Below are 13,504 nucleotides of genomic sequence, written 5' to 3' on the forward strand. Positions count from 1 at the left end.
ATAGTAAAAGTGGTACAGTTTTAGCCGTAAAGGGAGTTCCTATGGGAAATTGCATTGTCTATATTTAAAGAATTGCAACCTTAAACTGACATATTCAAAATGCTGGATTTTTTTATTATTGACAACATATGTTTTACATATGGGGAACGTGTTTTTCAACAGACAATCGACATTCCTATGGGAATCAACTGTTCCCCTCTGCTTGCCGACCTGTTTCTTTATTCTTATGAGGCACACTTCAAACAGAAGCTTCTCAATAAAATAAAAATAAAATGGCTTTATCCTCTGATTTCATTTTCCGCTATATAAATAATTTCCTTTTACTAAGCACTACAAAATTTGGTGATTATGTTGACTGCATTTATCCCAATCAATTTGCAATTGAAGATACAACAGATACAGCTAAGTCGGCCTCATATCTTGACTTACACTTAGAAATTGACTATGAGTGTCGGTTGACAACTAAACATTAAGACAGACAAAAGAGATACATTTTCAATTTTCCGAATGTGAACTTTTCATTTTTATGAAGTAACATTCCAATAGCGCCTGTATAATGAGCATGTATCTTCCGGTTGATACGATATTCAAGGACTTGCTGTTCTATTATAATTTCCTTGAAAGACTGTTACTGCTTACAAGTAATTTACGAACGCCATCATGGTTTGGTTGATCGTAATGGAAGAACTGTGTCACATAGGACTACGGTTATGTGCCACTTGTCGTGTCCACAATCTTGTCCTCATCTTGTCGATTGTCTCATTCCCACAGGGACGTATTACTTAAAATGTACTTGCTTGCACAACAAGATAGGAACTACTTACTTTTCCGGATCACACGAGTTCACCCTTGGTTTAAGGTGGGATTCGTTTTGCTCAGTCTTTAGTTTTACGCGTGTTGTTTTGCTATTGTTGATTTTCTTTTCATTTTTTTTTGTGTCATGGTTTGTCTGTTTTTATTTGACCTATTTATTTTGAATGGCCCCTCGGTATGTGATCTCTTTTTTTATAAAAATGAGCGGAGAACTGTTTTACCGATCGTTTTATAACAGTTCCTGACTTATTTTAAGAGATGTTACAACTGATCCAAACTGTAAACTAAGCAGGTCTCTGATCGTCTTTATCAGGATTCTGAAAATGAAACTGGAGCATCGATGGCAACTTCGCTTTTAAAAGTAAAAAGTAAAGCACCACATTCCTAAACCAAGTAGTTCTGCCACATATATTGATAAAAGTCCTGTTGAAATCTGTCAGAGTTCACTTTTTCATTCAAATAAAATAGCAGACGTCATACCGTTAATTGATCTGCAAAAACAAATTAGCAGGTAATCATGAAATGTCTCTTATATAGAGATAAACATCAGAATACAGGAGATTGCTTAAATGGGAACAAGAAGATGAAAATGAATAAAGTTCACGCATATACATTTAGGCTTGTATTAAATTGTTTTGAATTTAATTATTAATTACTGTTTTCATTCACTTTTGAATTATCTTTCTTTGTTCAGAATTTCACAAATAATGTTGTAATGATTTTTAATGATTTTTAATGATTTTACAACCGTAGAACAGCTTTTCTTACTCCATTTATTATTGCAACGTACAAAAAAGATTTCTCAATTAGGAAATAAATTCCTAAATTGTTGAACTGTTTTAGATTTTACTTCCAAAACAAAGTGATTCCGATCTCTTAACCCTGCACCTTATTCTAAAACAATATACTGTATAATAGATTTAAGTTTTCGTAGCCCTACGATTCATTAAAATACAAGTTTTAAATTTGAACTTACTGTTAATCTAAAGATCCTAAAGTATAGTGAGGAGTGTTTCCACATTTAGGAAAGAGATTAATTAGAATTTCCTATACTGAAATTTCCTTTCTTAATGTAGCAACGGTTCACAACACCGGGTATGTATTTTGTGTATTCCTCACTGTTCATAAGATATATAAGAGCTTGTCTTCCTTGTATGATTTCAGGAATTTGTCTGGAACATGACAGTTGTTATCCATTCGTTTGATGTGTTTGAGCTTTTGATTTTGCCATTTGATTAGGGACTTTCCTTTTTGAATTTTCCTTGGAGTTCAGTATTTTTGTGATTTTACTTTTCATTACTAGAGTATTGTTCTTACAAGGAAGCTATTAAACAAAAGTTTCTTAAAAGTTGAGTTCAACTGACCTTCCAACCAGAACATATGTGAAATTGAATTATCCATTTACAATACATACAATTCCATTTTCTTTCCTCCTTTATGACTTATAGCAATAGGCGATCTATCACCAGATTTTTAGTCGTCACGAGGAACACGATGGATTCCGTATGTAAAGCAGAACTACTTTTCCTTTTATGATATCTTTTTTGACTTTTTTTCTCACAAGATGCCTCCTTCACTAACAGATCTAATACGTGCATTTTATAGACTAGTAATCCGTGCTTCGATACTGGCATGATTTATAACATACTTTTTGTGTAAATAAACTGAGAAATATTTTTGTTTTAAATACAAAGGTCCAACTCCCTCAAGCAAAGTTGATCTCAGATGAATTCGGTTAATCTTTTGAGCTCCTTTTGGTCGCATAACTCACCACGGGTTTAGGCACTAAAACATCCTTGCCTTAATCGCATTTTTTGTGGTATGAGCGTTCCTGACAAAAGTAAACCCAGCAAAGAGATTCGATCGGATGCAATAAGTTTATGAAGTTTCATTTTCATATTTTTAATTTATTAAATGATATTTGGTGAAAACAAAGACAGTTTGATAATGCCCGTTTAAATTTAAAAATTAGTACAAATCATCATAATCTACAAAAAAACATCTTACATATCATTTCTATATTTGAATTTAAACTTTTTGATGTTAATAAAAAGAAATTTTTTAAAGGCACCATTTTGAGATCTTGTCATTTATCTTGATAAAATTAGGTATACCTAAGCGAACATATTCTGGTACAAGATGTTTGCATGGATCATATTCAATTTTATGAACATCAATGACAAGATATTATTTTTTTCTTTTCTAAAGCAAAATAAAATTGGAATATCCTTCAAATGTAAATGTTAAGAATTTCAGATAAACCTGTGATATAGATTGTCGTTGAAGTATTTGAACACTTATAGATAGAGAACAGAAAGTCAAAATTTTTAAAGCAGTTTGAGATACTTAAAGAAAAGTTTATAAAATATATAAAATTTAAATACGGTGTTTTATAATCGACCCATGCAAAACCAAACTCCAAGGACAATTCAAAACGGAAAGTCCTGTATAAAATGGCAAAATCAAAAGCTCAAACACATCAAACGAATGGAAAACGACTGTCATATTCCTGACTTGGTACATGCATTTCCTTATGTAGAAAATGGTGGATAAGTTTTATAGCTATGACAGTATTGTATTGACAACAATGTGTGAGCAAAACAAACAGAAATAACAAGTAAAAACGTCAAATTTTTACAAAATTGAACACATTCCAAAAGTGCCGTTGTCAACTTTAATTTTTTCTGGAACTTGGAGATATGAAACATCCTCGACTTGATAAAAGTTATGGCATTGTCATCAGCGCAAACTCGAAGTGAAAAAATACTATTGGTCAATAAAAATAAATAAAATTAAAACCAATATGTTCAGAGAACAACTGAAGATCTTTCCACCCAAAATGCATATGTAATGATAGGAAAATATTCACTTTCTGTTTAAAAATGTCAATTCTGGTGTCATATAATAGAATAATTCCAAAAATATAATATGATATCTATATACTTTTGCTAAAAATAAGGTAGAATCCGATTTACAAATTTCACTTCCGTATTCATTTGATCCTGACTTCACACTGTTTCTAAAAAAATAATGTTCTAGGCTGACTTCATACAGGAACTTCTTAGGAAGAAAGATAAGAAGTTAGCAATATCCGTTAACTCTACGTTCCGCTATATAGATGATGTTCTCTCACTAAATAATACAAAATTTGGTGACTATGTTGAACGAATCTATCCCATCGAACTAGAGATAAAGGATACTACAGATACAGTAAAGTCTGCCTCATATCTTGATTTACATCTAGAAATTGACAATGAGGGTCGGTTGAAAACAAAACTTTACGACAAAAGAGATGATTTCAGCTTCCCAATTGTGAACTTTCCATTTCTATGTAGCAACATTCCAGCAACGCCTGCATATTGAGTATATATCTCACAATTGATACGATATTCCCGGGCTTGTGTTTCCTATCATGATTTCCTTGATAGAGGATTGCTGCTCACAAGGAAGCTATTAAACCAAGAGTTCCAAATGGTGAAGTTAAAATCATCCCTTCGTAAATTTTACGGACGCCGTCACGAGTTGGTTGACCGTTATGGAATAACCGTTTCACAAATGATATCGGATATGTTCCTTATGTCGTAACTACAATACCCTTCCCTTTTCACGAATGTGACTTACCGAATAAGACTATTTACCGGATTTGTAATAACATAAGCAACACGACGGGTGCCACATGTGAAGCAGGATCTGCTTACCCTTCTGGAGCACCTGAGATCACCCCCAGTTTTTGGTGGGGTTCGTGTTGCTTAGTCTTTAGTTTTCTATGTTGTGTCATCTGTACTATTATTTGTCTGTTTGTCTTTTTATTTTTGGCCATGGCGTTGTCAGTTTGTTTTCGATCTATGAGTTTGACTGTCCCTCTGGTATCTTTCGTCCGTCTTCTAGTACTTTTGACATGAAAATAGTGCAAAAATGGCTACTTCTTGTTAACAAAACGTCACTTCTGGTTTACCTCCTTCAAGGTCATATGACTGGAACCCAATGTAAAAGACCCTATGACTTTATAATGTACAAATAAGAAGTTACAGCAGAGGTCAAAATCTAGAACGTCAAATTAAACTTTGACCTTGACTTCAATTTCAAGGTCTTAAAGCAAGGACACAAAATCAAAAGATCCTAAGTCTTTATTATGTGTGGTTTATGAGTTATATCACAATACACGTTATCTTTAATATAAGAGGAGAAAAAACTCCCATTAAATGTCAAAGTACCCTTTCAACTAAAATGTATGTATTACGACATGTCGCAACTAACAATTTAATAAAAATATTTTGTCGATATCTTATAACGGTTTCTAAAAAAAAATGATAATAAGCCAAAATCAAAATTCAAAATATGACCTTGACCTTTGACCTTAACCCCTTTTTTTATGGACCACGAAACTCAAATCAAAAGACTCCAGGTCTCTATCAGTTATGGTTTACCAGTTACAAATGCATATCACTTGTATGCGTAAGGGGAAATAACTCTCATATGGAGATTCCGGGTCCCTTTGGTTTAAATTATTCTCCATATCCTGAGGACAAAACGAGTAATTTGGTAAAATAAATTTGTCAGTTTCTTTTTACGGTTGCGAATGAGTATTGGACACACAAAAAAAGTGTTCGGGGAGATAACTCTTACAAGAAAAAGTGTATGGTTAAACAGGGTCAGTTTCAAAGGCGTATAAACGGTTCGATTTCATATACCAAATATCTAAGCGACATCTTATGAAACAACAAATCTGCGCAAGAAAAACAAATTAGGTGGAAGAAAAAAAATTATCACAACAAAATCAAAAGGTCTTTCCAAGGAAAAGTGGAAAGACATAATAAAATAAAAATTCCTTTAAAAACATTTGTACGTGTATTTACAACATTACTTAAAGAACTTGGTGTTTTGAATGATTTTGTTAAATTAGAGGTTTGAATAAAAAGTCAATACTGTTTAGTTTCTTTAGTTTAGTACTTTTAATATGAATTTATGTATAGGACTTTCTAGAAACTCACTTCCAATAGACCGAATCTTATTTAAAGTTACAATTAAATACGAATTATTTCCTTTGTTGGGAAGTATACTCGTATAAATATTGGTTTGCTGCAGTGCAGAGCAACGATGAGAAATGAAACAGAAAACAATGTGTTACTTTTGATTACAAACATTTCCAGTTTTATAATCGAGTATGAGGGAAACGGTAGTATTTTTGCTCAATAGGCGACAATACTAACACTTTTTAAATCTACCACTTTTCATAATAAAAACATTTACAAAACAGTGTGTGATATTAGTACTTTATTATTCTGTTTTAGAAATTGAAGTCAAATGGTGGCACGACCATCTTCCAACGGAGTTTGTTTATAATATCCATGGACACCGTCATTTTACATCAAACTTATGAAAATTTGAAAGCCTTTTCGAATACTTCTCATGAAAATATTTACCGGTATTTCAAAATTTACATTGTAAATATATACACTGCAGTTATTCATAAATAATTTTTTAAAAAACTACCCTTACATCCAATCACAGCACTCTAAAATATATATATAAATATATCAACTTTAAATCAACAGGGATTAAATCCGCTAATCGTTAACCCTTTATTGAGCTTCACTGCAGCGAAAGGGAGATAACCAACTCAAACTATAATTTTAGAGTACAATTTGTGATTTCGAAAATGTTTTTCTGGAAAGGGCTTCATAGATCTTAAGTATCCTTGCATGATCTGATTATTGTTGAAGACCGTTCATTGACATTCAGACTTTTTGTTATGTCGTTGATTTTCTGTTCCACCGACGTATACTCCACATCTTTTTTTTAAATATATAAAACTTTCCTGGTAATGCAATCGTTCTATAACTTAAGTTAAACTTCCATCAGAAAAGGTTACTTAAAAGTATTGTTGATGTTTATGTACCCATTAAACATCCACGGAAGTGTTCATGGTTTAAAACAACAGTTACTTTTCGTCTTTTAGCACGAAGGATTTTTCTTAGGTTTTAATTAGCTCGTTGTGTTATAAAGCTGCTGTTCCATTGACAGATATACTCCTATTTCCTTATCCAGTATAACCCCAAGTATTTTCTTGTAGAATCTCATGGAATTAGAAAATAGCACTGTTTTCCTAAATTATAGCACCACATTTATAATATATTCCATTATAAAATCTATTCAGATAGCACCATGGTAAATCGAATATAACACCACGATACTACGAAGAAAATATGAAATGTTTAAACCCTGAATATTGATTGATTCATGAACAAACCATCCAGAAAATTCATCGTGGTAGTCTCCATGGCATTGAAGGCTCGTAGTTCCTCTTTTCCCTTTCTTTAATATAACCAATGCATGAACGGTACTACTCTGAACGTATTTTCTTCCAGCTGCATAACCATGACTCAGCCGTCATTCTTATAAAGAGACGTGCTACAGGCTCTACCAGGTACAGACCAAAGTGTATCCATTATCTGAAAGAGTCCATCTCTAGGTACAATAAATACACCAGTATCTGGAATGTAACCGTCACCTATGTTTGTCTATCTCAAATCTTAAAATCTCATTTGGATCTGAGAAGGTATAAGGGTACCTTACCAAAGACGCATGGAACGCTGGTTTTATCTTGTTACCTGAAATTATAAAAAATATTTATTAATAGTAATTTATTACATCAGATTTGAAAGGCGTTTTAACGACGAAGTGGCATCAAGTCAATAACTTTTGATACTGGAAACAACTTTAAATATTTAAAGATTTTTTAAAAGAACTTTTACATGTAGCAAGACAGACACACACACGTGCGCGTATAGCCCGGTAAAGCCTCCGTTCGTTATTGTCATAAACATACAACTGTAATCTAGACTGGATGCTTTTTTACGCAAATTTATTACTTTTTAATTTACTACAGTTATACGGTACATAAAAGTGGTAACAAAATAATTTATATCATAGTTAACATATACAATACAACAATTACTTTTGATACTGGAAACAACTTTAAATATTTAAAGATTTTTTAAAAGAACTTTTACATGTAGCAAGACAGACACACACACGAGCGCGTATAGCCCGGTGAAGCCTCCGTTCGTTATTGTCATAAACATACAACTGTAATCTAGACTGGATGCTTTTTTATGCAAATTTATTACTTTTTAATTTACTACAGTTATACGGTACATAAAAGTGGTAACAAATTAATTGATATCATAGTTAACATATACAAAATGTAGGTGTATATATTTGTTTGTACGCATTAATTTCTTTAAGAAAACAATGAATTATTTATCAATTCTATGACCAAATAAACTCATCAAAGATACCAGGATTAAAATTTTGTTCGCCAGACCCCGTTCGTCTACAAAAGACTCATTGGTGACGCTCGAATCAAAACAATTTTAAACAGGCCAAATAAAATACGAAGTTGAAGAACATTGAGGACCAAAAATTTCGAAATTTGCCATCTATTATGTTTTGATATGCTCGTAACATTAAGAAGTTGGGTTGATAAAAGAATTTGTAATGTTTTTAATTTAAGAAGTTTTAGAATTCAATGAGTCTTACATGATAAATATCATAATTATTGTCAAAAGATACTTACAGATAGATTCACTGCCAATATTGATTATTTGGTCTGCAAGACAACTTGTTGCCACAATTAATAGGTAAGTGAAAATAACAGTCATCATGGCGATATAATAATCTCCAATGCTCTTCACACCTTGAACAGTAACTATCTATACGTAGTGTGTTGTCTAATTTTGCCATCGACTTATTTTTATGGACGTTCGACAAATTTTGTCATATCATATGTCATTGTAACAGATTTCAACAAAAAAGTAACCTATGTATAATTATCAAATGTCCTTGCTGGATGAATACTATAAACAGTGTTAACAGCATTTTATTGGAAGTGAATATTGACTTTTTTCGTTTGCAGTATATAATATTCAAAATTGGATGTTTATAGGTTTTTCCCTGTCTTTATGTGAATTATTCTCAACCTTTTTAAATTGTGAACTACAACTACAAACGTAGATATAAATGACAGTTTGATTATAAAAAAGAAAACGAAATATTCATCAGTTTTGTTCTATGAAAACAATAAAAAAAAAATGTATAACAAAAGTACCGAACTCCAAGGTAAATTCAAAAAGGGGAAGTCCATAAAAATTGACAAAATAAAACTTTATCAACCAACGGCAGGCTAGCTAAACCTCCCATGTGTATGACAGTTCCGTAGTCCGTCGCTATATTTTAATACAGTCAACCATGTCTTTATGTACAACAATCATTTCCGTTCTCTAACTTTCAAACCTATCTTGAGTTGGGTAATGCTACTGACCATGCTTATTCATCAATACTAGAAGGTGTGTCTCATACAAGTAAGAAAACCGTACAGTGCAAGACATGGTCAAAAGCTTATAAGTTCAGTTCGCTCTAACTTACAATCCCCTTAGATGTGGGTAATAAAACATGACATGATAATTTACGGTTGCCACACGGGTGCCACATATGGAGCAGGATCTGCTTACCTTGCCGGAGCACAATTTTTGATGGGGTTTGTGTTGCTCAGTCAGTTTTCTATGTTGTTTTGTGTACTGTTTGTCTTTTTCTTTTTTAGCCATGGCGTTGTCAGTTTATTTTCGACTTATGAGTTTGAATGTCCCTTTGGTATCCTTCGCCTCTCTTTTACAACTACAATGGAATTGTTTTAAACAATCAATCATTTCAAGTACCACACTGGTTTGTTGAAAAAATAAGAATCAAAATTTTAGCATTATGTTGATTCAATATTTACCAAGTAATAGTGAGCTGTTCGTCTTTTCTTCGTTTTTCTTTTCTTTTTTTTTTTTTTTGCCATGACGTTGTCAGTTTTAGCATCCCTTTAGTATTTGCATCCTCTTTTTATGATAAAATTATTTTACTGTAAAATCGCCTCTCTGTGAACCATATATTTCATACCCAGTATTATATTCCATGACTCATCTCTACAGAAATGTTTCAATACACTTATTGAAACAAGGAGCAACACATTAATTTATATAAATATACATATTTGTATTCTCAAGTATATTAACCTGAACATCGAATTCATTCCCACATATGATGAAGTGTCATCGCATATGATGAAAAAAAATATAACAAAAATGACAAACTCAAAGGTAAATTCAAAAGGGGAAGTCCTTAAAAACTGACAAAATCAAACGTTATCAATCCTCGAAACGAGTGAAAAACAACCTTCATATTTCTGACTTGGCACAGGCATTTTCCAAAGAAAATGATTTGTTAAACCTGGTTTTATAGCTAGTCAAACCTCCCACTTACATGTCAGTTATTTATTGTATCGTTATATGGATAAAATTTGGTGAGTAACCCAAACAGACACGGGTACCGTGTAAACATACATCACAACTGACTAAATAATTCAAACAAACATGCAAATAAATCTAACGAAAGAGATAAGAATAAAATGATAGACTGCTATATATGCCTTTTAGTTAACCAGTGAATTATACAAGTGTGTCACACTTTTTTATTAATAGAACAAAACTATGTGAAAATCAAACAAATTTACAGAATTATCTCAGAGGAAATCTAATGCTTGAAACGAATACATTTCTTTGAAATTTATTTTAAATTATAAATTCATATGGCCAATCTCTGCTGGGAAACATGGCTTCTGTTACTACAATAATTTCTATAAGAGTATTGCTCCAATAATATTTCAAACCTTGAGTTTCTGATATAGACGCAAAAAGAAACAACAGTAAAAAAAAAATGCTTATAAGCTCTAAACATGAAACCACTCAAACACATCCCAGGATATACGTACTCAGGTGCTAACAGTAAGTCATCCTTCACAGCTGATGTTCGTCATGCCTTGCTTAAGTTTAAAGTGTTGTTCTTTGTGCTTTTAACTGAAGCAAGCCATGAAAAACACCAGCTGTGAAGAAAGACCTACTGTCATCACCTGAGTACGTAGGTTTTTTAAGTAACTAACTGTCATTAGTATCCAATCTGATTTCCTATTGGAATGGTACAACATTTATCTTGAACGTTAATTCTCTTTGCAAGCTGTATAGGAAAACACACGTACGTCGGTAAAAAAGTTAGAAACAATTTTTTAATGCCTAGGTAATGAAGGTTCGGATTTCCTCTCCCGTATATTTCATTTCAATATAGGTATAAAAATGGAGTTAAATTTTTATTTTTGAAATCTGAAATTTTAATATTCTTATATGCATATTGTTTAACGCAATTATGATTTGGTTGGCCGTAATGGAATATCCGTGTCACATATACTAGTATTCACTGGTATGTTCTTCTTGACATAGCTACTTTTCCTACTTTATGACATCACTGTATGCGACATTCACAACATATTTTAATTGAAATGAGCAACACGACGATTCTCAAAAGTAGAGCATATACTCATAACCCATCAGTTTTAAGTTTTCTTGACTGTTGTTTGTTTTTCTTTTTTTATCTTTTGGTAATGGTGCTATATGTCTCTCGACTTACGGTTTTTTATTGTCCTCTTGATACCGCCGCACCCTTTCAAGACCTAAGGTACATGTATCAAGGATGGAGTTTTAAATAATAGTGATATTTGAAATAAAACTGTACCATTATAAATGTACCAAGTTACTTTGTGACTTACTGTTTCTAAAATATTCCTTTCTAAAATAAATTCGGTATTCTCGATTTCTATGTCGTTTCTAATCTTTCTTTCTATGTTCCATGTATCATACGAAATAATACCTAAAGCACATCTTTTTGATAATAAGCATGGATATTATGAAATCGATTCATTTTCTATTGTCTTTGCAACCAAACCTGTGTTCAAAGGCTTCAAATAAAGGTTTTATATTGCTTATTATTTGAAAATTGACGTTTTGATGTAATTTTTGCCCGCTACATTGTTTTGAATTATTTGTATGCCCCACCTACGATAGTAGTAGGGGCATTATGTTTTCTGGTCTGTGCGTCTGTTCGTTTATCCGTCCGTCTGTCCCGCTTCAGGTTAAAGTTTTTGATCAAGTCAGGTTAAAGTTTTTGGTCAAGTCAGGTTAAAGTTTTTGGTCAAGGTAGTTTTTGCTGAAGTTGAAGTCCAATCAACTTGAAACTTAGTACACATGTTCCCTATGATATGATCTTTCTAATTTTAATGCCAAATTAGAGTTTTGACCCCAATTATTTCACGGTCCACTGAACATAGATAACATAGAAAATGATAGTGCGAGTGGGGCATCCGTGTACTATGGACACATTCTTGTTTGTTGATGTTATGTAGCAGTGTATAATTAATGGTCGGCAGTTTCCTATAAATAGTCCATTTGTTATTCTATGATATCACATAAGTTTCATTTTGTTTATCCAAATTTTTCCATTTTGGACAACTTGACTGCAAGACCTTTACAAAAATCTGGCAATGTTTCCTATTCATTTCTCTATCCCAAACTCCATGGGTGACTTGGGAATAGAAATATGGTCTTTTCCGACCGGTAGTAAAACCCTTGCAAAAGTGGGTGTCCGTTTGGTTGTGCGAGATGTACAAGTACGCAGCCACGTCCGGTCAGAATGAGGACGTTCAATCCGATGCTAGTGTAGAGAGAGGTCACGATCTGTGCACATAAAGAACCCTTCCAACAACTCTTTGAGGGGTCCGTAGGTGGCCTGTTGCAAGACAAAACTTCGGTCCCTATCCAGTATACCCTCATTTTCCAATGGTAGTCCAAATTTCCCCAACCTTCTACCCGGACAGCCTTTATTACAGGACCTACATATTGTATTTATTGTTAATTTGTTCTCGTCCTGAACATCATGCATGAAATATTTGCTTCTAGACGTTTAGCAATCAACAATCAATCAATTATTCTTTGTCCCAAACATCTAACGGTAAATATGAAAATAAGAAATCGATAGACATTTATCGGGAACGTAATATGTTCATGAATGCAGTAATCTTTGATACCTATACCAAACCTTATACCTATACACAACAAATTGCGACTATCAGTTTCAATTACAAACATGTGTTGCAGGATCTCAATATTGACTACTTCAAGTCTAAACCTCCTAATTGAACCTGGGCTAGTTACCCGTTCATATAAAATCCGGCTTCCCACGTTAAAACTGGTGACCTGACATTGTTATTAACACTTATCAGCGAAATGTGTTGTCGAAAGGCCCGAAATACCATGAGCCTAAACCTGTCAGTTGGAAACACATCTTCCAAATATTGATGGATTCAGAGAGGTAATGGGCAAAACGCAAAAACGAAGACGTAGACATAACCTGCTTGATAAAGAATTAGGTATGAACAATTCACTTGGAAACTCGACATATACCCTCACGACACTTAGCTTTTCAGCAGCACCTGCATATGGAGTATATATCACTTATTTGATATAGGAAGCTTTTAACCCAAGATTTCCAAAAAATGAAGTTGAAATCATACCTTCGAAACTTTTATGGATGCTATCACGAATGTGTTGACTGTTACGAAATATCTGTTTCCCTGAAGACGACGGATATGTTCCAACTGTCGTAACCACAATCCTGTCTTCTTTTCCTCGAATGTGACCTACCAAATTAGACTTATCACCGGATTTTGGTGGGGTATGTGTTGCTCAGTCTTTAGTTTTCTATGTTGCTTTTTTGTGTACTGTTGTTTGCCTTTTGGTCGTTTTTCGTTTTTGCCAAGCAT

Source organism: Mytilus californianus, unplaced genomic scaffold, assembly GCF_021869535.1.
Source record: "Mytilus californianus isolate M0D057914Y unplaced genomic scaffold, xbMytCali1.0.p SCAF_5, whole genome shotgun sequence".
In the NCBI taxonomy this organism is placed as follows: Eukaryota; Metazoa; Mollusca; class Bivalvia; order Mytilida; family Mytilidae; genus Mytilus; species Mytilus californianus.